Source organism: Helianthus annuus, chromosome 2 (assembly GCF_002127325.2).
Source record: "Helianthus annuus cultivar XRQ/B chromosome 2, HanXRQr2.0-SUNRISE, whole genome shotgun sequence".
In the NCBI taxonomy this organism is placed as follows: domain Eukaryota; kingdom Viridiplantae; phylum Streptophyta; class Magnoliopsida; order Asterales; family Asteraceae; genus Helianthus; species Helianthus annuus.
This window is the reverse complement of record NC_035434.2, coordinates 126,550,311-126,575,858: the sequence shown is the minus strand read 5'-3', so window position 1 is coordinate 126,575,858 and position 25,548 is coordinate 126,550,311. Positions and strand designations below refer to the sequence as shown.

Genomic DNA, 25,548 nt, shown 5'->3' with positions numbered 1-25,548 from the left:
ACTTACGGATAAACATACATAAATCATTAGCCCGGGACATGCCTCTCATGTGATCTTGATTTAACTATAAGTTGGATGCAGTTAGTGTGATGGATTAAAATGACAATAAATCAGAAACTTTGGTATGTAAATTGCAAAACATTTAATTTTGTAAAATACAGTAATAAGCATAAAACCACAAGGAACAAACCACAATTTGCTTTTTTTAATAGATTAAACCTAGAAAATTAACAAGGGATTGGATCTGGGCCGACAAAACTAGCACCAGCTATATTCAATTCTAGGATTTCGAACTCTTATTGTTAGTCTAGTTTAGTTCATTCTAATTCGAAACTCAAGATGACTTTTGTAAGAGTCGCACTCGTATGTGCTAGCTAGTTGAAGTAGCCAATAAACCAGTACAAAGCACGGCTTGTTAGTTTTGAGACACGACTACGAGTAATATTCAATTTTTTTTTTGAACGGCCACCAAAACTACAACAATCGAAAACTGAAAAAATACACCACACTGAGAAACATACAACCAGAAACAACCACAACAAAATTAGCCAAAGATCTGAAATCTTCTCCAATTCTCCCAAGTCATGGCAGTTTCGCTCGACCTATTTTTAACTGATGTGGGGTAAAATACACATATTTGTCCCATGTAAATTGTATAGTTTTTGTTTAGTTTTTATTTATTATTTTTAGTTTTTAGTATTATATTATACTATTTTGTGTTGGGCCAGGTGCAAATGGAGCAAAAACAAGTAATATGTAAATAACCAGCCAGTTGGGCAGAGTGAGACGCCAGTGACACAAGGAAATTTACAGCTATTTTCTGTGAGTGAGCCGAAGCCACTATCTCTATTTTATAAGTTAGAGAGCTGCCACCAAAGAAGATTTATATTTTGATCGAGAGAAATATAATTTGAGTCTGTCTAATTTATTGGTGTTGGACCACATGAAGTTTGGGTTGCTAAGATACCCATCTGACGAAATAGCTGTCATGTCAGTGGATAAATAAATAAATAGAGAAAGGAGGGATGCGGAGATATGATTATTATAGAGGCTGATTATATATTTTTGAGAGATTGCAATTATGATTGTTGGAGTTCAACGCAAAGAACAAAAGAAAATAAAAGACGGGCCGTGGGAAGGCATACAATGCCAGCGAATTCATATGCCTGTTGACACTTATTTTAACATTGTTTTGTTCATTAATGAATTCTAATATTACTTGGACGCGAAGGATCAGGACATAATATATATACATCAGATGCAGTCAAAGGAAAAAAGATATATACATTGTGATCAGACGCAAGGAATTTGAGATAGGACACAGACGCAATATCAGACGAACAAAGATAATCCGGAGCGAATTGTTTTGCAAGAAATCAAGCTTTGGAATCATTGAGGTCAAGTGGGAAGTTTAGAGATCAAGAAATTTACGGGTTCTACCTTACGATTTCTTTTATTTTCTAGTTTCTTGTTTTTACTTCGATGAATTCTTGCACTAGTACAAAAGAGAGCAAAAGATGCGAATGACTATTGCTAAAAGGTGCGGGTCACCCTTCAAACCGCATCTTTTGGGTGGTTCTTTGGCGTTTTTAGTGGTTTTATGGCTTCACACGCATCATTTGATGCGCAGATGGTTGATCGCACTTATTGTCCCTAATTTTCCCCAACGAAATTCATTTCCCTCCATCTCCAAAAAATTAAACCCCAATTTCCCTCACAAAAATTCACTTCCCTCCTGTATCCAAAAAATTAAACCCCAAAACTTCCTCTCATCTTCCAAACACCTCTCCTCTCCACCGTCTGTCTGCCGCCTGCTGAACCTCGAAGCCATCCAGCCGAAGAAGACCGGACGCAATCCACGACAACCTCAACCTCACATGGTTTCGCCCTAATCGACGAACCCTAAACTCTAATCGAACATCACGGTTATTTGAAGAGGTGATGAAAACCCCTAACCTTCTTAATGTGTATGTTATCGGATTGTGTATCTGTACGATATGTGTGTAGTCAAGATTATCGGGGATTTGAAATCTTTGAAAGACTAATAGTGTTTGAAATTGGTTTGTTATTATCCAGATATTATTATGTTGCAGAGACCCTGTAGAAGGTACGAGGGCACAGCCATGGGTGTCATCTTTCTCGATCTTTATCCCGGGGAATCAGCCCCTTTTCTCTCCGTAAATTTCCCCCTTTTTTGACCTAGATTCGTCTTTTTTTTTTAGATATTACATGTTTACTTTTGTTTTATTTGTTTTGTTTTGTATGAATTTTTATGTTTTTGTCGATTGTTGAAATTGGAGTATATCTCGTTTAGATTGTGAACTATGCTAGAATTAGTTGAAAGTTTTGGCTAGATTGAACTGTAATTATGCTGAAGATATTTTTAAATGTTTGATTTAGTTTGTATTAAATGGTATGTTGTATGATTTTACTGGATTTATAGAGGGTTTGAGGTTAGATTATGAAGTAACTGAGGTTGGATTTTGAAGATCTTTTTTTTTTTTTTTGAAGTTTTATTTGCTTGGATGATTTTGCCAGTTCTAAAGATGATGATTGTGTAAAAGGATTTTGGTTTAAATGGTGATGAATGATTTTTTTTTTTTTTTTTTTTTTTTTTTTTGTGAATTAACCTTGGCTCTTATGTCATCAATTTACTTTAGCTCTTGGTTCATAATACAAAATTCTGAACATTTTAGTACTTGAAAGTTTGGTTTGTTAATTGAACAATGTGGGCTCCTCCACCACCTCCAATGGCTGACAACATACGAGGAATTCACACAGATGAAATCCAAATTTGAGAATATTAGAGGCTTTAAAATTGTTGTGATGCTATTGATGCCACTCGTATATTATGAAGTTGCCGTCAGCAACGGATCGAACAACTGATGTTTGGCTTGACGTTAAGGACAACCACATTATGATTTTGCTGGTATGTAGAATGTATGTTTTATTTAAGGTGACATTTTCATTCCATTTACTTAGGAATGAGTCAATTGCGGTATACTTGATATATATATAATGGATAAAATGTATGTTAGTTAAAAAGGAAATGGGTCAAATAGGAGAAATGGTTTCATTGTGGCCTTAAGTATATTTTCAATCCTTTAACTCCTTAGATCATTTTTATTTAAAAAATTATTAGTAGTGACTTGATATATTTTCTATATTAAGAGTTTAAAATTAAGTAGTTTATTTTCATAAACACTTAATTTTTCTGTTGTATGGGAATTTACAGGTGATTGTTGACCCTGCCATGAGATTCAGTGATGTAGTTATGGGATATACCGGGTAAATCGATGAAGCACCCATTCTTAAAAAAACTAATTTTTATGATTTATCAGAGAAACGAGAGAGGCTAAACGAAGTTGGTGGCACATCGGGCTTTGGCCTACTTGAAAGATGTCTAGAAGATGATTCATGGAGTGATGTGGGGACCTGACAGGTACAGCTTACCTAGAGTTTCCACAGATTCCTAATTCTCAGTTTGTGCCTATCTTTGTTTACTTGATGCAAATTGATCCTTAAAGTTTCTGACTTCTATTCTTAGGTCATTAGTTACAATTTTATTAGTTAAATCCTTTGATGGCACTTTGTTTGTAAATCAATTAAATCACCACTTTGATATGGAATAGAAGTCACAAAGCATTGAAAGTCATTTGATTCATAGTCGAACTTTCTTTTTGACAAATTTTGTTTTAGCCCTCCACTTGTATGATCATCAGTTGATTGCAGATTATAAAGGTTGCTAATGCAAGTGTTACAAAAACGGATGGTACTTCCCTTCGCAACCTTTATAATTTTCTACTTATTTGCTTCCATACCATCTATAACGTTCCTTTTTTATATGGTTGTGTACGTAGCTTTTTTAGAGAAAGCTTGCCACGCACGTATATTGGATCACTTTGCCGATCATGCTGATGATTCTGGATCTAATCAAGTTGCTAAAGATTGTTAATTACCTCTATTTCATAACTCTCTACAACGATTGAAATCTACTATTTGTCCGACTTCAGATTCACATGAGATTCTCTATTTATGGGTGAATATTGTTGTTGATTTGATTTAGAAGAAGCGGATGCAAGTTTATTGTAAAAGTTTTTGTTCGAGCACTAATGAAAGCGTCTAATGTGCCAATATGTACCCTGTTGCAACGCGCCGGATACTTTTACTAGTTTATGTTACTTTGAAACTTTTGTAAATTTATGTTACTTTGAAACCTTGGTAATTTATATTCTTGGGTTATTTTATATTGGTTTAATTTAATTTGTTTTTGTATATTTTAATTTTGTTTTTAGATAATATGTATATAATAAGAATTTATTTGGAATTATTAATAAAATTTCCTGAAAATTAAACCAAAAATAAAATATATTTTTTAGCTTAAACACCAAAAGATGCGGTTCTAGAACCGCATCTCTTGAATATATTGAAAAAAAGTAGTTTTTGGTTAAATTATCAAAAGATGCGGGTCTAGAACCACATCTCTTGAAACCGCATCTTTTGGCCTATAGCCATAAGATGCTATGCCATAAGATGCGGGTCTAAAACCGCATCTTATAGCCAATTTACCCGCATCTTTTGCTCACTTTTGTACTAGTGTTGTTTGAGACTTTGTTTGATTATTTTCAAGACTATGTTTCTTGGCTAAACATTTCGTTGCTACCTAGGCTATGATGAATGTTTAACAAAGTTTGGATTTTTATTCGTTATTACTGTTGGTTATTGGTTTTCTTGAAAAGTAAAGAACTTTGGAACCTTTAATTTGGTGTGTATGCGTGCTTGATATTGTTTGAATATTGATTATTGCATCATATAATCATTGGTGACGGTCTATATCACATAATAGGGTTGTGCTAGGGTTCTAGATTTAGGTGAGTGTCTATATCACGTTATAAATCTTTCATCCTTTAAGGCGAAAATCTAGTAAGTAACCTTAGAAGTAATATTCAGTAATCTTATAAAAACAAGTGCTCTACTAATCTTGTCGCTGTAGGGCTCGAGGTTATTAATAGGTCTCGGTTTGGTATATAGCTAGGATTAGGTTTTGTAAGAAATCGGCCTTAGTTCCCTAATCAATCTCGTGTCTATTAAACTAAGTTAGAATCCATAGTTGCCTTAGACTTTCGTGCTGTAAGGTGGATTGTCATATTAGGGCACTTTTCAAGAAGTTAGAGGACTGTAAGGAAATCTAACAACCGGTAGTCGTAACGGCCTAGGTAGTGCCATAAGTTTTCACCTCGAGAAGGGTTGAGGGGCTTAGTTGGTGTCTTAATAGGTTTAGTATCAAAAGATCCCGGTTCCATACCACATTAACTACGAATAGAAATCCACTCCAAGTTAAACATGAGTCTAGCCTAGGTAGCCTTCATCATCACTGAGTTAAGTTTTCGTCCAAAGTCGCGTCTAGTTAGTCTAGTTATTTAGTTTAATTTTAATTTCATTTATTAGGATTTTTAGAAACCCCCGTCAAATATAAAACAGTTAGAGTCCGTGTCAGTCTAAGTCTAGATAGAGTCTAGTTAATGTAATTAGAGAGTCTCGTGGGTTCGATACTCGGACTTACTTAGGCTATACTAGATTGATCGGTACACTTGCCAGTTGTGTGGTCTAGGTATTAGAGAGTCTTAGTTTTATAAATTTAAAACTTAGAGAGTAATTTAGGGTTTTATTTAGTTAATTTATTTAGATCACTTTTAGCACATCAAGTTTTTGGCGCCGTTGCCGGGGACTCTTTGGCGATTGCGTTAATTACTTTGTTTGTACTTACTTGACATATTACGTGCTATTTGTTTGTTCGTTGAGTCGTAGGAGTCTAATTATTTAAAAATCGAAAAAAATAAATTTGTTCTATTGTCTTTTCTATTTTGTCGAGTCGTTTGTTAGAGTCTTCTTACTTGTTTGTATTCGGCTTTTGCAGTTGATGCCCCATACGCTTACGCAGGGACCTCCGCTGAATCCGCTTACGATCAAGTCTTCTGTCTCATCTTCTGCACCCGAGTTAAGTTCTTCTAGCTCACCTTCGTTTTCGCATTTCACCCCGGCTTTCGACTTCACACAAAAGCCGTCACCACACAACACCCCACCACCTTCCCGTTCTCGTACACCTAGTCCTCCACCCGCTACTCAAATGGCGAACCGCACCGTTTACGAGCAGGCTACCACTGGTTTCACTGGCGCTAATTCACCCATCACCCTTCCAAACATCGCAATTGATAGGTCCTGGCAGATTCCATCCTACATCATGACGACCATCACCAATTCTTGCCAATTCCACGGTCGTGATGATGAGGATGCTCCCGCTCACATAAATCGCACCACTCGCTTTTGCAGCACCTTTTCCATTGAGGGTGTTAATCTAGAGACCCGGTACCTTCAGGTTTTCCCATTTTCTCTTGCTGGACGCGCAGCCGTCTGGTTTGATTCTCAGTCCGTAGGCACTTTCACCAGTTGGGCAGGTCTTCGCGATGCCTTCTTAGCCAAGTACTTTCCCCCAGCCAAGGCATCCCGCCTTCGTGATCAGATTCACTCCTTCCACATGGAGCCTGATGAGCCTTACCACTTGGCCTGGGAGCGTTTTCAGACCTTGCTCTCTCGTTGTTCGCAGCATGGTCTGTCTGATTGGGCTCTAGTTGAAAAATTCTATTATGGTCTTACTTCTGAAATTAAAGCTCGTTTCGATACTTCAGCTGGAGGGCAGCTTATGGGTAAAAAGACAGTGAATGAGTGTAATGATTTGTTTGAGAGTTTCGCCCATTCTAATGTGGATTATAGCACTACCAGCAGGACTTCCATTCCTGTGCGTACCTCCTCGGACGGTCGAGGGGTAAACCAAGTTAGATTGGATCCATCGGTAGCTGCTGTTTTAGAGGGTCTGAAACAAGAGCTGAGTGAGATTAAGAAGAAAGTTGATAGGTGTGAGGTGTGTAGAGGAGGCCATGATACGATAGATTGTCCCACACTTACACTCGAGTAGGTTGAGTATATAGCCGGTCAGTCTAGGGGTCTGTTTGATAATAATAACTCAAATTACAATTCCAACTGGCGCGGTAGTGGTAACAATAGTGGTTTTCATTCTTCTGGTAATCCCCCTGGTTTTCCATTTGGTCAGTATCAAAATAGGGGGCCTTGTCTTTATGCTAGTAGTGGTTCAGGACAGGGAGGTCAGTTTAGTGGTTCGAGTTCGAGAGGTCAGTTTACGAGTGGGGGGTCGAATCAAGAGAGTCAAAGTGGTAAGGTTTTAGAGGGTAGTTTGAGTAGGATGGAAGAGATGTTCGCTCAAATGATGGCGCGAGATCAGACGACACAGAAATCCTTATCTGATTTAGGAAATTTCGTTAAAAATCAAGAGCAAATTAATAAAAGTCATGATCTTCAGTTTAAAAATCAACAATCCGCACTTTTAGACCTTCAAAGGACAGTAGGTGATATAGCTAAGCAGTTACAAGAATACCCTCCTGGTCAGTTTTCGGGTAATACTCACACTAACCCGGCTCACCATTCCGTAAAAGCAATCACCACCCGTAGTGGAAAAAGTTTAGGAGAGTTAGTGAGAGAGAGGGTAGAGGTAGAGGATGAGGAAGAGGTAGATGAGGAGATAGAGATGGAGTCTCCCGGTCAAGTGCAACATAGGTTAGGTGTAATACCTGAAAATTGAAAAGCCTAAAGTAATAAATATCTATTAATTATGTCAGTTCTAAACAGATTAAAATAATAATAATAATAATAATAATAATAATAATAATAATAATAATAATTCACTAAACGTTTATTGTTTCTGACCGTATGTTTTAGTTAGTAGATATTACTTAACAATTGTGTATATCGTTTTATAAAATATAATTGAGTAAATACTAAAGACTAATAATCACATTTATATATTTATTTATTTTACTATAATAAACCATATACGATTGATCTACTCTGGTATTCCCATACATGACATTTTGTAACACTTTCACAGAAAGTGCTATTTTAAGTTTAAAATTGAGAACAAATAAATCAATGATTTAACTTTATACATAGGATTACTAAATAAACTATAAATATATTATATAATAATTATATAGTATTTACTAAATAAGTAATTCTAATTAGAGATGTGGTACGAAATGGTTGGATTATTTTATAGAAACAATTTTTTTTTTGACTAAATTAAGGGTTGATATATTCATTTAATTAATTTGATTGCCATTCCAAAGAATTACTTAATAAATTAAGAATAGTAAGTTGGACTTTTAATTTCAACTAGTGCACATATGTTTTGTCATCCCTATTGTGGCGTTCATGGAATTCAAAAATATAATTCCTTTGGATTGAACCGATCGAAACACATGGGAATATAGGATTAGCATTCGATCTTTTATCCTTATAAATCTTTGGCCTCTCTATTCAAGATTGTATGACCTCTGTTCCATTTGTACCTCACTGTCGCACAACCGCTATTCTAGCGACTCACTTACCGGACTTGTCGTTACATCACCATATGTCGCCGCTACCATGTTTCACCACCGTCACCACTACCGTCGCGCGAACTCACAATTATTGGCGCCACCCTCAGTTCCTTTCTTTAGCCGACCACGTAAATCATCTCCCCGGAACTAACTTGTTGGTCCGCTCGCTCGTCGGTGAAGGTAACAGTTTGAACCTTTTACTTTTGTTTAATTAAAGTTGGGCGACTAAGGATTTCAGTTGCTAAATTGGTTCTGTTAAACGAGATTTGATTAAACTTCAGACCATAACTTATAACCTTGCACACACATAATTAGAACTAAGGTTCGGTTATTCTCTGGTCAAAGAAGTTTTTTTTTTTTCATTTTTTTTTTGGTTTAAACCTACTGTACATTTTGTGGTGATTAATGCTTAATGGATTTTGGAAATTTTACTATTGGGTTGATGAGGTTCAACATCAGTTTGCGAGAGTTTGGTTAATCAAACAATTAGATGGAGTTTAATATATTAGCAATAAAGGAATATATTTTATGATAAATAAATTGCTAGTAATATAGGTTATAAAGGAATATATTTAATCTGTTGTATGTTATATTCCGGTAATATAACATCTTTTTTGGATGAATATAAGATCTATAAGTCTTAAACTTCTTTTTGGATGAATACATGTAAAACCCGTTATGATCTTTAGTCAAGAGTCATAAGGTCTTCGTCGTCGGACAATCGATAAGTCAACGAATCATATAGCCGAATTAATGTTCGTAAATTTTATAATTAAAATATAGGTTTGCATACTTTTGAGGACGACATGTTTTTATTTGCTTTTCTTGGCTAAACTAAGGTACGGATTTCGTTTCCTTTTCATGGTAGTATAAATTTGTATCCGTTACTTTGTAGTACGGGTTTTGTTACAGTTAGTCGGTCTTCGTTGTGTATTTTGATACATTTTAGGTCATTTGGAAATTGTCCGTTAGCTCTCTTTATGTTGGTATTGTTTGTTTTGATTATTATTATGTTATAGCATGCCATACCTCAGACTTGTACTCATGGTCGCATGCTCCTGTTGGTAATTAATTAAGTTGTCTGTAAACTATTTACATGACCTAAGCTTTTGTAATCTGTCACCCAAGCATGTCTGGCTTGCCGTTTGGGCGTCAACGGCATGGCACTTATCGTGACAGTGCGTAATAAAAGTTCACGACGTCTCTAGCTTGTGCTTGTGTAGCACCTTGGCCACTAGAGGCGTATAGATCGATCTTAGCTCTGAGTTTGAGTTTGTTTGTCTGGAGATAGAATAATGGGTGCACGCCACACTCACCATCTCATAGGTGCATGGACTAGCTAGCTGTGTACCAGTCTGTTTGTTTGTAGCTTTGGGTGCTCCTATGATACACGATTGTTCTGTTGATATACATATGTCGTGTAAGTCAGTATATGTCTCTGTATCTGAATATGTTCAGTATTTGTTCTAATATGTCTGATATGTTTTGTACGCATTAGGTCATGTTTCCGATCATGTGTTGAGTTAATCATGCTTCTGATATGTTCAGTATCCGATTATGTTCTGTATTAGTTATGTCTGTTTTGACTTAGTGTCTCTGTATCAGTTTCATCTCAGTATCAGTCTCAATTTGGATTACGATTCCGTGTTATACGTATAGTTTGTATCTGTCAGTACCTGTATTCAGTAGTTGATTCAATCTTTGTTCTATAATTGTCGTTGAGTCTTCTTTGTTTTGTGTCGACTCTCTAGATTGGTTTAATAAGTTTCGTAAGGATTAAATTATTCTAGTTTTGAAATCTGGTTATCCATATTATTTTGGTTGTTGTATGTAAATCTCCAAAGCTATAAAATAATTATTTTGATTAAATAATAATTTATGGAGTATGATCAATTGATATATATTGATCTTCATCTAAACATTTATTTAAAGAAAATGACTTTAACAGTTCTTTTCTTTTAAAGGTTAGGGGATTTTTTAAATGGTATTTACAATGTTTCGGTTTACGTATTTGCTTTGTTTCTGTATCAGCTTCCCATGTCGGTTTACAAAATTGTCATAAGTACTTCGTTCTTAAGTCTAAGTTGAATTATTCTATTTCTTATATATAACTTTTTATCTTTAGAAAATTAGTTATTTTTTTTATCTAATAATGGTTTGCTATTAAATATGACAAATTATTTTATTTTGATAAGATTCAAACATTCATTATAAGAAAATAGTTTTGCCAAGTATCTTGTTTTAAAAACAATAGCTTTATTAGACGCCGTTCAAAATATTCGATAGTTATTAGTTTTTGATTTGTTCGAACGTTCCATTGACAAATGATTGGTTAGAAAGTTTTCTTGTTATATGAATACTAGATTATTTAAACGATGTTTTAAAATAAGTCCGTTTATACAAGATAAAATGCTTTGGTCATCATGGTCAATGACGTATCAGTCTCTACATCAGTTTTGTGTTTGGTCGGTATCAGTTATGTATATGACTGACTTTGGTTTCCGTATCAGTTTCCGTTACAGTTTCAGATCGGTTCGTGTATCAGTTTTTGTATCAGTTTTGTGTCTTCATCTATTTTTAGTACTCATGTCGGTAACCATTTCAGTTGAGTCTCAGTTATGTTATGTTTTGCTTCCACTGATATGACTTTACTTATATAGTTGATTTCTCCGTTACTGAGCAATTTTTGGCTCAGCCGTATTTTTCTTTTTGTGTTTTCCTATTTGTTTTACAGGTCATATGGGATGATCTGGGATTTTAGTGAGGAGCGTTAGGAAGTTGCTGGCCAAGATTATTTATTTCAGTAATGTAATAAATGTAATTAGGATCTTTTATTTAATGTTATGGATTGGTTTTTAGTTTTGATATCTGTAAGAGTGACACGTCAGCCCTAGCGGGGTTGGGGTGTTACATTAGGCCTAGCGAGTACCGCACACACCGAGGATTTTCAAGTAGAGGAGAGCGTAGAGAAACAACCTGTTAGGGTTAGGCCATCACCCTTAGTGGATCATTCTCGTGCCCCATTTCCCGCTCGCCTTAAGCATCAGAAATATGCTAAGGAATACGGGAAATTTCTTGAAATGTTTAAACAATTAAAAGTTAATCTTCCTTTCATAGAAGCCTTACAGTCCATGCCCAAATACGCCAAGTTTCTTAAGGATTTTCTCAAGCGTAAGGATACGATAGATGAGTTTTCTAACACTCCATTGAATGGAGATTGTTCTGCGGTGATCTTGAACAAACTTCCTGAGAAACTCACTGACCCGGGCATATTCACGATCCCATGTTTGTTCGGTGGTGACGTTCAAAACCACGCATTTGCAGACCTTGGTGCTAGTATTAATTTGATGCCATATTCATTTTATGAAAAACTAGGCCTTGGTGATTTGAAGCCCCCTCGTATGACTCTCTCATTAGCAGATAAGACAATTAAGTATCCTCGGGGGATTGTAGAAAACTTGTTAGTGAAAGTTGACAAGTTTGTCTTCCCCGCGGACTTTGTAGTGCTGGATATGGAGGCCGATGAAAACGTACCATTGATTTTAGGACGCCCGTTCTTGAACACAGCTAAAGCTCTCATAGATGTCTTCTTAGGCACCATCACACTTAGAGCGGGTGAGGAATCGGTAGTTTTCAAGGTTATGAATTTGAGAGGGACAAGTGATAGAGTAGAGGCGATAGTGTTAGTTGGGGAATGTGAGAAGGATGAGAGAGATAAGGAAGAGGGGGTGAGTGATCCGAGTCTAGAGAAAGTGATAGAACCCAAGTGTGGAAATCCACTTGATAGGAAAGTAGAGGAATTAGAGGAGAGATTGGTGAGGTTAGAATCTAAGATAGAGATACTAAGCAAGGCTCATTGTGGGGATAGGTTTCGATATGAAGAGTCTAGATTCAAACAGCCGGGTGATGAGTTGAGAGGTTGTGAGAGAGATGATGGTGTTTGGAGCGATTCGGGCAATGATAGGTATAATGGTGCTACGACCCATGAGTTTGTCTATGGAGGTGAGCTGCGCTTACATGATCCTCCATAAATATGTGAAGAGTTGTTACCCACTTGTAGAGTTTGTATTTTGAGTCTTTTATTTTGTATCATGAGTCTAATTTAGTAGTGTTGAGTCAGTCTTTTATTTAGAGTCGGTATTGCTTTGGTGTTTGCTTGTTTTTGTTTATGCAGGTTTGAATATGTACCACCCGTACTCAATCTCCATTCGGGTGATTTTGGAGCTGCTTTTCAAATTTCAAGGCATTTATCAGGCATGTCAGTCAGTGTCAAAGGCGATCGCGAATGAAATGCTACACGATCGAGCTGGATTGGACGAAAGATTTGAGCATACACAATGTTATTAACAAGCTAAGTCCTTTCCGATTTGCCCTTTGTTTTTTATTTCTTATTTATTTTTAGTTTTTTGAGTCGGTTTCCATCCTACATTGAGGGCAATGTAGAGTTTAAGTGTGGGGATGAGAAACTATCGTTCAGCGTCTATTTAGTAGAGTCTTGAGTTAAAAAAATACAAAAAAATTAAAAATACAAAAAAAAATGATAAATTTTAAAAAATCCAAAAAAATAAAAAAAAAATAGAAAATGTCTTTTGAAATAAGAAGTTTGCACAATAAAAACGGAAAATGATAGAAAAGTCGGATTTTTGTTCGGGGTCAAACAATAATAATATGAGATTAATATAATTGAGCTTGTGTCTAGTTTGGGATGCGCGGGTAGGCTCGATTCGGTTCTAGGTTCCTTTGATCTTAATTCTTAAATATACCTAATTGTCGGTCTACTAGTGGGTTCTTATCTAGGGAAAGTGGGGAAATTGAAACCGCCGATAATGGTATAAGGGATGCCGTTATAAGTTAAGATCGTTAGAGTTTTTTGTCATATCTCGTTGAAAGAGAGAAAAAATGAAAAAAAAAATAATAAAAAATAAAAAGAGCAAGAAACTGAATGAAAGTAACGCATTTCTATTTAATCTAGGTTTGGGATAGCGACTCTACAACCGGAATACCTCTAGGATGTGTGAAATCGAACTTGCCAATAAAAAAGTACCGAAGCCTAAGTAATCCGAGTTGGGGATAGTGACTTTGCAGCCGGAATGCCTCTGGGTTAGAGGAAACAACGTCTACGCTCGAAAAAAAAGAATGAAAAGAAAAAAAATGATGAGAAAAAAAGAATAAGTGATGTGTGTAAAATGCAACATATAAATTACATCAAATGAGGCATAAAACTAACCCTTTTTGAGTACTAATGTTGGAAAAAGAGTGTTTTTGTCTTCCTTTTGTATTTTCAGGATGAAATGAGCTCAAATTCACAAAAGAAGCAAAAAGACAGCTAATTCTAACATAAATACAAGAAAAGGAACAAAAGTAGATTGTCCGAACCCTCAACGGCATCCTCCCAAGCAAAGAAGAGAAATCAGAAGACTGAACACGCCCCGTGCTTAGCCAGCACAGGGCCGTGCCCAAGAAGCAGCAGAAAAGACAAACCTATAGAAGCTTCTATTGCCCACCACGGGGCCGTGTCCAGTGAGCACGGGGGCGTGGCGAAAGTACAGCAGACGCATTAATTGTAATTGCGAATTACAATTAATGAAGAGAGAGAGTGTCAGACAGGCACGGGGGCGTGTCCAGCGGACACGGGGCCATGCCCAGCCTTCTGTTCAGCCTATAAATAGGAGTGCTTGGTTTCATTTCAACTCATCCCTTGGCACACCACCTCTCTCACACTTCATCCACCACCCACCACCACCATAACACCATCATCCACCACCATCATCCATTGTCCATCGTAGAGTGTGTGAGTCGTCTCGGGATCCAAGATTGATCGTAAGAGGTCTTGCCCTTGTTCAGCGTTTAGAGGTCCTGCAAGGGACCTGGGTCAAATTTAGTAGGATCTCCTTCAATGCCCATAGGTATTGGATGGCGGGGATCCAAACTCTTTGACCCCCTCATAAGTTAACTACTATTAATACTATAACCCGGCTATTTAGGACTGTATCCCTGCTGACTCAGACTACTTAGTCGAGGGTAACGTCACCGCCAAAAGCGGGGCCTCCACAATAACTTAATTCATTATCTTCCAATAATCAAACCCTTTAGGATTGTATCCTTGCTGACTCAAACTAGTGGGTTGAGGGTAACGTCGCCTTCAAAAGAGGGGCCTACTACAATAACTAAGATGATCTCTTAAACAAGTGCAAAAGTGCGAAAATAATCAAAGGTTATACTAACACACTAGTCGGATCCAAGTGATTCATCTTGTCTATCTGTTTTTATTTTATTTTTATTTTTCAGCATTTAGTTAGTTTTTATTTTCTTAGTTTAAAAACCTTTTCTAACATTTTTATTTGATTAGACGTTGAGGATAAACCGGTACTAAAAGCTCTTGTGTCCTTGGACGACCTCGGTATCTTACCAACACTATACTACGTCCACGATGGGTGCACCTGCCCATATGTGTGTTTAGTGTTAGTGAATATCGTGTTTTATAAATTTAAAACTTGGCTAAAGGTGTAAAAAGGGCTTAAATATACATTAAAAAATATATACACACTGACACGCATCAAGTTTTTGGCGCCGCTGCGGGGGACACAAGGATTTTAAGAAAGTTAGGAATCAACGGCCTAATCATACTTTTATTTTTCTTTTTCTTTTTAATTTTTTAGGATTTTTTTCGTTTTTCAGCTTCTGCAGAGCTCAGCACAGGCCGTGCCTGGTCGGACACGGGCCGTGCCCAACATCGTTACTGGCAGTTTTTAGTTTTCCAAGTTACAGAAGGCTGACCACGGGGCCGTGTCGGTGCAACACGCGGTCGTGTCCAACTTTCCAGTAACTGAGATCTGGAAAACAATTACTGTAACTCCGACCACGGGCCGTGTTCGCTGACCACGGGGCCGTGGTGAACCTTCTGATCAGCATTCTTTTCTGTTTTTATTGCAGGACTTGGAACAAGACGCCAATCCTATATAGTGTACGAGCTCCAGTTCTAATAAGGATATAAAAGAACCTCTAGAAGAACCCGAACGCTTTCTCAGAAAAAGATTAAAAGCTAAAAACCAAGAGAAAGTTTCGGGTGATCCACCTCCAATGGCGGAACAACGTACCCTCATGGATTATCTACGACCCACCGTAGGTAACCTAGGCGCCACTATCAATGCCCCGAATGTTGAAGCTAATAACTTCGAACTACGGCCGCATTTGATACAAATGCTCCAAAACTCCGCAACCTTCCATGGGCTTGCGGACGAAGATCCCCATCTACATATTACTAATTTCTTAGAAATATGTGATACCTTTCGGATCAATGGAGCATCAAATGACGCCATCTGCCTCCGAATGTTTCCTTTCTCACTAAAAGACCGAGCAAAAGCTTGGCTCAACGCCCTCCCAGTTGGATCGGTAAACACCTGGGATGAACTCGCCCAAAAATTTCTATATAAGTATTTCCCTCCCGCTAAAACGGCTAAATTAATGACTGAAATTAATACATATTCACAAGAAGACGGGGAATCCTTATATGAAACTTGGGAAAGGTTCAAGGAGCTATTACGAAAGTGTCCACATCATGGCCTTGCGATATGGCAACAAGTATCCACTTTCTATAATGGACTGTTGCCACACACAAGGCAGACACTTGATTCTAGCTCCGGGGGACTTTTAGGTAATCGCCGCCCAAATCGAGGCCCTTTCTTCAAAAATAAAAAAATTAGAAATGACAAAAACAGTCTCGGTTATGGGTTGTGAAGGATGTGGTGGGTCACATGAAAATTGGAGTTGTATGAAAGAAACGGACGATCAACAAGAATCGGTAAGCTACATTGATAATAGACCTAGGCCGTCGGGTCCTCCAACGGGCACTTACAACCAAGGATGGCGAAACCACCCAAACCTTGGTTGGAGAGAACCCGACAATAGTAGTAACCAACAAACCCAACGAACAAACTTTCAACAACCAAGAAATGAGTCACAAAATTTCACTCAACAACAAAGTGGATGAGAAAGGCTTGAAGATACTGTATCTCGCCTCATCTCCGACACTGAAAAGAAAAACTCGGAAAGATTTCTAAAATTAGAATCAAATTTTAGAAATCAACAAGCTAGTATTCAAAACATAGAAAAACAATTAAATCAAATAGCTCAAAATTTTGCTGAGAGACCACAAGGTGCATTACCTAGCAATACCGAAACAAGCCCAAAAGCGCAAGTTCATCTCATCACGTTACGAAACCGCACCGTGGGGCCTGCAGAAGCGCCACCGCCGACAGAAGAAACGGTACCCCCCGCCTCTACAGGAGAAGAACTCCCCTCCGTCACCAGAGCCTACCAAGGCTCCTCGAGTCCCGTACCCCGGTAGGTTAATTCGTCAAAAGACCAATGAGCAATTCGCAAAGTTCGAAAGTCTATTAAAACAATTGCATGTCAATATTCCTTTTATTGATGTCCTAACCCAAATGCCCAAATACTCCAAGTTTATGAGGGACTTCCTCACTCATAAAAAGAAAATTGAAACTTTGCAATTAGTTAACTTAGGCGAAGAATGCTCTGCCCTCGTACTCAATAAACTTCCCCAAAAGAAAATCGATCTCGGGAGCTTCACGATTCCCTGCTCAATCGGGGAGTCCCCCGTTCGTAATGCACTAGCCGACCTTGGGGCTAGCATTAACCTCATGCCCTCATCAATGTTTAAAAGACTCGGCCTAGGAACAACGAGTCCTACAAAAATGAGCATACAACTTGCTGATCGATCCGTCAAATTCCCGCAAGGTGTCATCGAAAATGTCTTGGTAAAGGTAAGCAAATTCGTCTATCCAGCCGACTTTGTCATACTCGATATGGAGGAAGACACCGAGGTCCCCCTCATACTAGGGAGACCATTTCTCGCCACCGCACAAGCAGTGGTAGATATGAATGATGGAACACTCACCTTAAGGTACGGGGATGATGAAGTAAAATTCGGAGTTGGGAAGAGAATAGAAGACGACGACCCCGTCAACTACATGAAGGTTATTGATTCAAGTTTGGATGCTGCTCTCCGACGGTGTAACATGGGACGCCAAGCATCCCACTCTGAAATTATATAACCTCACATTGGGTCTAGCCAAGGACCCTTATAAACGTGGCGCACCACGGAGGCATTCCGCGGAACTATTCTTAGTTTAGATTAATCTTTTAGTTTTAATTTGCAGGAATAAAACACACTCATGGTGGTAAAGGATGACAAAGGGAACGAGAAAAATGACCCCATGCACAAGAACGAGGCAACCCGTCACAAATTTCTCCATTACAGAAGGCTCAACACGGGTCGTGCCCAACCAACACGGCCCCGTGCTGAACCCCCTGCAGAAAAATGCCCAGTTCAGGTAACTGGACACGGGCCATGTTCACCAGACACGCCCCCGTGTCCAGGATTCTGTCTCATTTCTTTAATTTCTGTTACTGGCACCTGAACACGGGGCCGTGTCCGGTCCCCACGGGGCCGTGTCCAGACTGCCAGTAACATAAATCTTTGCTTTTTAACACCAAATTACACATCCAATCAACCTAAAAATTTATTTTTGGGACACATTGAGGACAATGTGTAATTTAAGTATGGGGGGGGAGCTAAAACGTTGAAATTTTGCAAGTCCTAACAACAAGCCTTACACAAAACTCTATTGGAACCGCTAAACACCCCAAATTTTTTTCAAAAATTTTCATTTTTTTACTTGTCTAAAGTTTAAGTTAGGAATCCTAAGATTAATAAGGTTATATTTTTATAATTTTACAACCGAGAGCGTCGTGGTAACAAGAACCAACATAAGAAAATTATGAAATGGCATAACAAGCTTAGTTAAAATTTGATTATATATGCTCGATCACATAAAAACCCATTCCCACAAAAGTGAGTTTTGAGCCTTTATTGAGCATACAAATTTACATCTTTAGACTAAATGCTCATTTTTCGTTTCTTGTGTGAATAGCCGCTTGGTTCTTACAACTCTAGAACTTGACACGACGATTCATTCCCGGTCCTTACCAACTTAAACCCAAGTAAGTAAATGATGGAAGCATTAGGACTAACCATTTTTCTTTCTACACCATTATTTTTCAATTTTTTTTTACCACCTACCCAAAATCCCCCTAGTTAACCCCTTTGAGCCTAAACCTTTCATTTCTTTACCCTAAAACCCTTTTTACCCACCAAAAACCCTTTTTATTTTCACCCTTTATTTTAGTAACAAGCTCGGTTTTTCGTAAGCTTGTTTTTTTTCGTGTGACAAAAAAAAAATGATGATGAATGATGAAGTTAAAAACAAACAAAGCTATGAAAACAAAAGCTTGTTTGGAGAAATACTTCAAAATAAAAAAGTCACTAAAAACAAAGTGTTTTATGAAAACCGACGCTTTTTACGATTTTCACCCTTTTACTAACCACTAAGCCAACCACCCACCTTTAGCCCAAGCCTAACCCTTCACACAAAAAGTCCTCTTAATATTTACAAAGGTATATAGTTAAAAAGGAGGAGGATTGATTGCTTGGCAAGCTTATGGTAGGAATAAGTTCCATGCCGCTCTCGAGTGATTCACTAAAAAAAAAAATACACATTCGGCCGAGTGTTGAGTGATTTCTCCCGTGAGGTATGTGAACTTGTATATAAATGAAATTTTAAAAAGGTATGCTATGACCAAATAAGTAATTTCTCTTATGAAACGTTCTAAATAAATCATAACGAATAAGATTGTAAATAAATAAAAATAAAACCCAACAAGATCTTGGATTCCCGACACTCTATGACAAGCCAAAAACCTTCTCTTCTACCCATTCCATTTGGGAGTGTAAGCCACATATTTAAAGAGTTTTGCTTGAGGACAAGCAAAAGTTCAAGTGTGGGGGTATTTGATGTGTGTAAAATGCAACATATAAATTATATCAAATGAGGCATAAAACTAACCCTTTTTGAGTACTAATGTTGGAAAAACAGTGTTTTTGTCTTCCTTTTGTATTTTCAGGATGAAATGAGCTCAAATTCACAAAAGAAGCAAAAAGACAGCTAATTCTAACATAAATACCAGAAAAGGAACAAAAGTAGATTGTCCGAACCCTCAACGGCATCCTCCCAAGTAAAGAAGAGAAATCAGAAGACTGAACACGCCCCGTGCTCAGCCAGCACAGGGCCGTGCCCAAGAAGCAGCAGAAAAGACAAACCTACAGAAGTTTCTATTGCCCACCACGGGGCCATGTCCAGTGAGCACGGGGGCGTGGCGAAAGTACAGCAGGCGCATTAATTGTAATTGCGAATTACAATTAATGAAGAGAGAGAGTGTCAGACGGGCACGGGGGCGTGTCCAGCGGACACGGGGCCGTGCCCAGCCTTCTGTTCAGCCTATAAATAGGAGTGCCTGGTTTCATTTCAACTCATCCCTTGGCACACCACCTCTCTCACACTTCATCCACCACCCACCACCACCATAACACCATCATCCACCACCATCATCCATTGTCCATCGTAGAGTGTGTGAGTCGTCTCGGGATCCAAGATTGATCGTAAGAGTTCTTGACAATCAAGGCCATGTTTGCCTAAGTCTCTTACATCACTTGGTGAAGACAAGTGTTTAGTATAATACTTTTTATTTTTAATCTTTTGCACTTTTTATTTGGTTTTGTATTAATGACTTTAATAACTAGTTACTTATGTTGAAGGTGATCTTTCCTTATCGTTTGTCCGTGGTGTCTTGGCATTATTCTACTGTCTATATAAAATAAAAGATTTTCACCATTCATATCTCCACGGTCTATATGGAGGTATGTTGGCTACCTGGTCGGGGGTTAAGGGAACGGTTTGGTAAGGGTCTTGCCCTTGTTCAGCGTTTAGAGGTCCTGCAAGGGACCTGGGTCAAATTTAGTAGGATCTCCTTCAATGCCCATAGGTATTGGATGGCGGGGATCCAAACTCTTTGACCCCCTCATAAGTTAACTACTATTAATACTATAACCCGGCTATTTAGGACTGTATCCCTGCTGACTCAGACTACTTAGTCGAGGGTAACGTCACCGCCAAAAGCGGGGCCTACCACAATTTGCATTAATAATTTAATTCATTATCTTCCAATAATCAAACCCTTTAGGATTGTATCCTTGCTGACTCAAACTACTGGGTTGAGGGTAACGTCGCCTTCAAAAGAGGGGCCTACTGCAATAACTAAGATAATCTCTTAAACAAGTGCAAAAGTGCGGAAATAATCAAAGGTTATACTAACACACTAGTCGGATCCAAGTGATTCATCTTGTCTATCTGTTTTTATTTTATTTTTATTTTTCAGCATTTAGTTAATTTTTATTTTCTTAGTTTAAAACCTTTTCTAACATTTTTATTTGATTAGACGTTGAGGATAAACCGGTACTAAAAGCTCTTGTGTCCTTGGACGACCTCGGTATCTTACCAACACTATACTACGTCCACGATGGGTGCACTTGCCCATATGTGTGTTTAGTGTTAGTGAATATCGTGTTTTATGAATTTAAAACTTGGCTAAAGGTGTAAAAAGGGCTTAAATATACATTAAAAAATATATACACACTGACACGCATCAATAAGAATAGATTTATTTTAAACTCTCTTGATCTTAGTATAAAACGGTTAGGAAATAACCCAGTGGTTGTTCTTTTTGTCCTATAAGCTTGAGGCGAGATTAGGTGGACTTGCGATTTTTAGCGTGAGACCCTAGGTAGATTGACCATAATTAAACTAAACTTGCATGATAAGGGCTTGGAACCGGGTTTGGGTTAAAGAGGACAAGTATACTTGCAATCGCGGCTAACACAAGTTTCAGTTTTTAATAAGAAATTTAAGCTTTTGACCCGAATGATTATTCCGACTATGATTCCGTTATGCATAATTCTTTTTCGGGGACGAAAAAATGTTAAGTGTTGGGATATTTGATGTGGGGTAAAATACACATATTTGTCCCGTGTAAATTGTGTAGTTTTTGTTTAGTTTTTATTTATTATTTTTAGTTTTTAGTATTATATTATACTATTTTGTGTTGGGCCAGATCCTGGTGCAAATGGAGTAAAAACGAGTAATATGAAAATAATCAGCCAGTTGGGCAGAGTGAGACGCCAGTGACAGAAGGAAATTTACAGCTATTTTCTGTGAGCGGGCCGAAGCCACTATCTCTATTTTATAAGTTAGAGAGCTGCCACCAAAGAAGATATATATTTGGATCGAGAGAAAGGGCTAGGCCAACATCAATTTATAATTTTATAATTTGAGTCCGTCTAATTTATTGATGTTGGGCCATATGAAGTTTGAGCTGTTAAGATACTCATCCTACGAAATAGATGTCATATCTTCTTAAAAGAGGAGTGGATAAATAAACAAATAGAGAAAGGAGGGATGCGGAGATATGATTATTATAGAGGCTGATTATATATTTTTGAGAGAGATTGCAATTATGATTGTTGTTGGAGTTCAACGCAAAGAACAAAAGAAAATAAAAGGTGGGCCGTGGGAAAGCATACAATGCCAGCGAATTCATATGTTTTTTTGAGATGATGGGCTTGTTGACACTTATTTTAACATTGTTTTGTTCATAAATGAATTCTAATATTACTTGGACGCGAAGGATCAGGACATGATATATATACATGAGACGCAGCCAAAGGAAAAAAGATATATACATTGTGATCAGACGCAAGGAATTTGAGACAGGACAGAGACGCAATATCAGACGAACGAAGATAATCCGGAGCGAATTGTTTTGCAAGAAATCAAGCTTTGGAATCATTGGGGTCAAGTGGGAAGCTTAGAGATCAAGAAATTTACGGGTTCTACCTTACGATTTCTTTTATTTTCTAGTTTCTTGTTTTTACTTCGATGAATTCTTGTTTGAGACTTTGTTTGATTATTTTTAAGACTAGGTTTCTTGGCTAAACCTTTCGTTGCTACCTAGGCTATGATGAATGTTTAACAAAGTTTGAATTTTTATTCGTTATTAATGTTGGTTATTGGTTTTCTTGAAAAGTAAAGAACTTTGGAACCTTTAATTTGGTGTGTATGCGTGCTTGATATTGTTTGAATATTGATTATTGTTTCGTATAATCCTTGGTGACGGTCTATATCACATAGTATGGTTGTGCTAGGGTTCTAGATTTAGGTGAGTGTCTATATCACGTTATAAATCTTTAATCCTTTAAGGCGAAAATCTAGTAAGTAACCTTAGAAGTAATATTCGTAATCTTATAAAAACAAGTGTTCTACTAATCTTGTCGATGTAAGGCTCGAGGTTATTAATAGGTCTCGGTTTGGTATATAGCTAGGATTAGGTTTTGTAAGAAATCGGCCTTAGTTCCCTAATCAATCTCGTGTCTATTAAACCAAGTTAGAATCCATAGTTGCCTTAGACTTTCGTGCTGTAAGGTAGATTGTCATAGTAGGGCACTTTTCAAGAAGTTAGAGGACTTTAAGGAAATCTAACAACCGGTAGTCGTAACGACCTAGGTAGTGCCATAAGTTTCACCTCGAGAAGGGTTGAGGGGCTTAGTTGGTGTCTTAATAGATTTAGTATCAAAAGATCCCGATTCCATACCACATTAACTACGAATAGAAATCCACTCCAAGTTAAACATGAGTCTAGCCTAGGTAGCTTTCATCATCACTGAGTTAAGTTTTCGTCCAAAGTCGCGTCTAGTTAGTCTAGTTATTTAGTTTAATTTTAATATCATTTATTAGGATTTTTAGAAAACCCCCCCTCAAATGTAAAACAGTTAGAGTCCGTGTCAGTCTAAGTCTAGATAGAGTCTAGTTAATGTAATTAGAGAGTCTCGTGGGTTCGATACTCGGACTTACTTAGGCTATACTACATTGATCGGTACACTTATTGGTTGTGTGGTCTAGGTTTTAGAGAGTCTTAGTTTTATAATTTAAAACTTAGAGAGTCTAATTTAGGGTTTTATTTAGTTAATTTATTTAGACCACTTTTAGCACATCATTAACCCATAAAAATCCCAACATCTTCACTTCTTCTTTGACCCGAGCGACTGCCTGGTTAGCGCCTTTGAAAATCACGTCATTGCGCATACGCCACACACATCAAAAAACCGTAAGGACAATGGCATGCATAGCTTTATTTTTTTTTCCTTGAACCTGCGCTGAAATTATGGAGCTTAATGATGTCCCTGATGTCAAAAGCTATGATAGGAGGGACCTTACACCAATTCGCCACCACCTGCCAAACAATTTGAATAATCTGGCACGAGAACAACAAGTGTTCACTTGTCTCATTCTATTCGCCACAAAGGACACAAGTCAAGTTAGGCACATTGATGTTTTTCGCGGCCAAAGCAGCCCTCGTTGGTAATCGGTTGATTTCCGCTCGCCAAGCGACAATCCCCACCTTTTTAGGGACCCAATTATTCCACGAAAACGTTTGATTCGAGGGGTTCCGGTTAAACCCACTAGTGATACATTTAATACTTCGGACTGAAAGTAAGCCACACGAGTCTACCTTCCACGCGCTTTTATCGAGCCCGATGTTAATCTTACCACAGCCAAGATGGGGACAAGGTGTTGCAAGTCCAAAGTCTCCTCGCTATTCAGATTGGACCTGGCCTAGACGAAGCTAGGCTCTGTTAGGGATATATCACACAATTAACAAGAACAAATACACACAAGAGCTCACTCACACACACACTCTAAATCACAAGAACAAGAACACGGGATTTATAGTAGTTCGATCAAGCTTGATCTACGTCCACTCTCCACAACTAGTTTGCTCTTTGTATTAGGTGCTCAAAAGTTACAGTACATGAATGAGAAGTATTTATAGGGGATACAATATTAGGGTTGTTGACATTAAGCTACAGTAACAAATAAACGTCAGCTCTGGACAAAAAACTTCCCAACCATATTAGTTTCCACAACCCAAACGAGTTATTTGGGCATCTGGGTTATCAGTTGTAGCTAAGGCATAACCCAGACGAGTTGTCTGGTCATCTGGGCTATCAGTTGCTTCTGAGGCATAACCCAAACAAGTTAACTTGGTCATCTGGGTTATCAGTAGCTTTGACACACTCTAGTCAAATCCTCCACAACCCAACAATCTCCCACTTGAAGGCTTTGACGACTTCAAATTGCACTCCATGCAACTTCATATTCATAAGTAACTCTGTAACCTCTTCATCTTTACTAGTTGTGGGCCGCCTTCTCATCAATTAACTTGAAGGCTAGTTGAAGCTATGCAAAGCTTCAACTTCTCTAAGGTGACAACCTTAGCCAACATATCCGCTGGATTTTCAGTTCCTTTGATCTTCTTTAACTTCAGAGTGCCATAACTGACTTGATCTCTGATAAAGTGATATCTCAACTGTATATGTTTTGTCTTTGAATGGAAGACAAGGTTCTTTGCAAGGTGTATTGCACTTTGATCGTCACAGAACAGTGCACAATCAACTTGTTCCTTGCCAAGCTCTTTGAGAAAATTCTTCAACCAAATAAGCTCTTTGCTTGCTTCAGCAACTGCCATATACTCCACTTCTGTGGTTGATAGGGCGACACTTTTCTGATGTTTGAACAGCCAACTTACAGCAGTGCCTCCCACTGTGAAGACATACCCTGTGGTGCTTTTGAATGACTCTTTACACCCACCAAGGTCAGCATCTGCAAAACCCTTCAGAATAACATCTTTCCCCTTAAACTGCAATGCCACTTTGGAAGTTCCCTTTAAATATCTTAGCAACCATTTAACTGCTTCCCAATGTTCTCTTCCCGGATTGGACATAAACCGACTAACAACTTCCACTGCATGAGCAATGTCTGGTCTCGTGCATACCATTGCATACATGAGGCTACCAACTGTAGATGCATACAGAACTTTAGCCATTTCTTCTTTGTCTTCACCTGATTTGGGTGACTGAACTTTAGAAAGCTTAAAGTGACTTCCCAAAGGTGTGCTTCTGATCTTGGCATCTTTAAGGCTGAATTTCTCTTCCACTTTCTGAATGTACTTCTCTTGAGGGAGTGTCAAAGAACCATCTTCTTTGTTTCTGAAAATACTCATCTCAAATTCTTCAGAAATTTGTTTCTTCAACTTCTTGATCTCTAACATGTTTGAACCGGCAATTAAC

At 37.9% G+C, this 25,548-nt stretch overlaps 1 long non-coding RNA gene and 1 other non-coding gene across 2 annotated transcripts; one reads left to right on the top strand and one right to left on the bottom strand.

The window, feature by feature from the left end:
• The first annotated feature begins 1,244 nt into the window (after positions 1-1,244).
• Positions 1,245-4,263, top strand: LOC110920026. Its single transcript, XR_004879465.1, has 4 exons — positions 1,245-1,938; positions 2,077-2,929; positions 3,236-3,772; positions 3,861-4,263. It is a non-coding gene; the product is annotated as an uncharacterized LOC110920026 (long non-coding RNA).
• Positions 4,264-15,908: 11,645 nt separating this feature from the next.
• On the bottom strand, positions 15,909-16,015 carry LOC118489866. Its single transcript, XR_004887879.1, has one exon. It is a non-coding gene; the product is annotated as a small nucleolar RNA R71 (small nucleolar RNA).
• Between the last annotated feature and the right edge of the window lie 9,533 nt (positions 16,016-25,548).